The sequence below is a fragment of the Oryza sativa genome, chromosome 12 (genome assembly GCF_034140825.1).
Source record: "Oryza sativa Japonica Group chromosome 12, ASM3414082v1".
Lineage (NCBI taxonomy): Eukaryota > Viridiplantae > Streptophyta > Magnoliopsida > Poales > Poaceae > Oryza > Oryza sativa.
Genome location: NC_089046.1, coordinates 10,646,633 through 10,650,470, shown reverse-complemented (window position 1 = coordinate 10,650,470; position 3,838 = coordinate 10,646,633). Strand labels below are relative to the sequence as shown.

General features: G+C 44.9%; 1 long non-coding RNA gene across 1 annotated transcript; it reads right to left on the bottom strand.

Moving 5' to 3' along the window:
- Positions 1–256: 256 nt before the first annotated feature.
- LOC107279606 (uncharacterized) lies at positions 257–3,442 on the bottom strand. The gene is made up of 4 exons (XR_010738154.1): positions 2,730–3,442; positions 2,448–2,528; positions 1,200–1,321; positions 257–990 (listed from the first exon to the last, which is right to left on the bottom strand). It is a non-coding gene; the product is annotated as an uncharacterized lncRNA (long non-coding RNA).
- Between the last annotated feature and the right edge of the window lie 396 nt (positions 3,443–3,838).

The following is a 3,838-nucleotide window of genomic DNA, read 5'->3' as shown; positions in this document are numbered from 1 at the left end:
GATGGGCATAGACAATGTTCCTTCCACGTCATGTAGTAACGGGCATGCCCGCGGGCACGAGCATGGGTAGTCACTACCCGTGCCCGTCGTGCCTGCCATCCCTAAATGCAATGATAATGAAGGGGTGGATCGGACGCTCAATGTTCAAACTTGAGAGCCCAGAAAATAATTTATATTGCGGCGAAGCCCAGAAGCTTGTCTATTTTTGAAAATGAATAAGTCCACTTGCCGTCCCTCATCTTTATGTCGAGTTTAATTAACATCCCAAAACTGCAATACCATAAATCTTCACCTCCCCCCAAAAAAAAAATAAAACTTTACAAAACCGTTCAAGTGAGGTCCCTTGGCAGTATGGATATTTGTTTTGGATGACGTGGCATCTTAGTCATCGGAAAAAAAAGTTAAAAAGAACATATGGGGCCGGCCCACATGTAAGTGCCATATCACCTTCCTCTGCCTTCTCTCCCCTCTCTCTTCACCAACGGCTAGCACGCAGTGGGAATGGGCTTCAGCTCCATGCTGTTATCCATGCTTGCCTCTGTCACGACGAACTCCCAACGGAAATCGGCTTCGGCTCCATGATGTTGGAGCTCATCAGCGCGGATTCCATCGGCTCCGACACCGGCACAACCATCGTGCGCAACTTCTTCGGCATGGCGGCTCTACGTCTCGCTAATTTTTAGAGAAAAGGTCAGAGACCTGGCTTTTACTTGAAAGCCACATCGGCGGTGTCTTTTAACAGCTGGGGATGCCAGCGAACCATACAAGAGCAAAACAAGACTAGTAAGCTTAACCACAGCAAGGAGCTTAGGAGCAGACCAAAAGCTGAACAAACACTTGACAACAACCTCTAAAGCCAACACACCAACAGCTAACGCTAACCAACTAACCCACACCTAATCTCGGATGCCGTAGGCCTGTCATCACCTTTATTTCTTCTGTCATAGCTTCTAGCTTGATCTCATCGTTAGGTTTGAAGAGCCTCCTCCACTGCAAAAGATTAGAGATAATTTGAAAGGGCAAAGTTAGTGTCACGCCCAGAAATTTACTAGTAATTTCCGAACTAGTTTGTTGTCACGCTCAGAAATTCACTAGTAATTTCCGAACTTATTTGTGCATAAAATCCTCGTCCAGGAATCAGCCGAGGTACACAAACTGACAATTTAATATACAGAATCATCAATAATAGTGTTACATACTTTCAAAAGAAAAGAAAACTGCAACGGAATTACGGTCTAGCGAAGCTCCGGCTCCACTCCCACAGGCAGCTCAACTGGGGTATAAGCCAAACGTCTTCTCCTTCTGGATCCTTTTTCTTCAACTGAGGTTGATTGATTATTGCAAGAATGAGCATATGACATACTCAACAAGCCACACAGCAAATATGCAAGTGCACAAGGATACCAAAGGATGGCATAATATAGGCTCATTTGCAAAAGCAGCATTTAGCAAAACATTTAAGAGGAGTAAAACAGTGGAGTAATTAATCAGAAATTTTAATCAACACTGAACAGCACACCCATGCTGCACAGGCCCAACCATCCTGAACAACCATACCCGGCTGTACAGATCTAACTCCAAACCAGGAGCTAAGCAAATTATTACCAGATATAACATCCATAATTATTGTGAGAGGTGTGAGACTAATCACGAAAAACATTGCTCAACCCGCCCATAACCGCGGGCACGGCTATTCGAATAGTTTTACTCTAGCCAGAGGTGTACCACTGTACCCACAAGACACAGCCTCCTCATCATGTCTACCATGCGTCGCGATACTGGAAAGTACCCGAATAGAGGCTGTGACAATACCCTTTGCACAACACAACTCACCACAGTGCACCATTCCTGGATCATAATCACCCCCTCTATAAATATAACTAGAGGCATGGACTCCCCAGCGACCCCCACGGACTTCTCGCCGCTTCTCAGTCTGGTGCCCCGCAATGAATCATGCTATACAGAAGGTAAAGCCGTTGCCCATGCTGGCTTGTGGTTGGTACGGTTAATGTTTCATAACAGTAGCTCGTGAACCGGTCCTTAATTGTCATGAGCACGACCTTCAAAACCATGTGCTCACAACCCACCATTGTCAAGTTTTAGTTATCAATTAATTATCATAACACGATTAACCATCGTGAGCTACGATTAAACCATCATTAAACAATGAGTCATAAGTTATCCCAATAGTGTGCTAATGTTTCTAAGCATGGCTAAGCAATCATATCTAATATCTAGCTGAACCAATATATAAAGCTCAACTAGTCAAGTTATAATAACCCAAGGTATCAAGGAATAAAGTAATCAATGCAAATTGGCCATAACAAAGGAATAGGTTCACACCACCCAGTGACATTCGAAAATAAATGCACAGTTGAAATAAATAGAGAATTTAAATATAGGATCAACATGCTCAAAGGATTGTGTTTAGGATCTGTGTGACTTGCCTTGCAATAATCGGTCTTCAATTAATCTTCTTGAATACTTCCGGCGCACTCACGAACCTTCGCAACGACGGAAACGACAAACTAACACGCAAAACGAAGAATAAGACTAATAAAAACCAAATAAACAGTACATATAAAGTAAACAAACATGTAGATCCTGATTTTAGATGAATTTAGCAACTTGAACCACTCAAAACCGAGTTACGATGATTTAGTTATGAATTTCCGAAGATTTAATCTATTAGAAAAACAGGAAAAAGAAAAAAACGATGATGACGTCACCTCATCAATGGCCGAACCAAGATGGCGACCTCGCCGGAGATTGGATGGTCGGCTGCGACTTTGGAGGACAAGAACACGTAGAGGACGACGAGACGAACCCAACGGTACCCACCCTCGAACCAAACGACGAACGACGACGGCCGGCGACGAGGTCTAGCGGCGGCGCGGCTTCGGTCGACGGCGGCGACGGGGCTGCGGTGGTCGGCGGCTTCGGGGAGATAGCGGCCGGGCTTCTCCACCCTCCCGCGCACCTAACGGTGGTGACGGAGACCGGCGGCGACGGCGGAGGCGGCGGCGCGACGCGGATGGAGCTCGGCCGGCGACTACGGCGGGGTGGAGCACGTGGCGGCGGCGCTACGAGGCACGGGAGACCACGGGAGAGGGGGCAAACGAAAGAGGAGGACTAGGGGGTCCTATTTATAGCCTTGGATTGAAGAGATCGGACTCCTCCCGCAAGAAATCGATCCGGGAAATCAAAAACTCGGTTTTGGAGATAAACTCGAAAACGAGTTCGATTCGGATAAGATACTCAACGATTAGCTCCGATTTTTGGGGATAAAGATAGAGGAGGATAAGAGGAATATTTCCCCTCAACTAATTTTAGAAAAACACAAGGGGAAAGGTCAGATTTGGAGGAGAAAAACCGAGCCAAATCGGTCTCAGTTCGGCTGCTAGAGGTAGAAGATAAACAGTGTGGAGGGAGGCAAATTAGACTTTTCGTCTTGGGCTGGCTGAAAACAAAGCAAAGAAAGAAAGAGAAGGGGGAAGCTCGGCTGGGCCGACTTGGGCTGCACGGCCGTGCAGACAAAAGAGGGAGATGGGCTGGAAAGGGCCCAAGACTAGGAAGAGGATTATTATTACTTTTCCAATTAAATTAATCAATGAAATGATCTTTGAATTGTTAAAAATAATTCCTATGCTCAAATAATTCCAAGAAAAATCTTGAACATACTTGGAGACCCAAAGTATTTAACAATATTAAAAACAGACCATTTAATGATTAATTTAATATGTGGGTAATTACTGAAATGCTCTTTGTATGATTAAAAGTTAAGAATTGAGCTCCGAAACATCTGAGAAAATTTCAGAGAGTGTAATTAATCATGGAG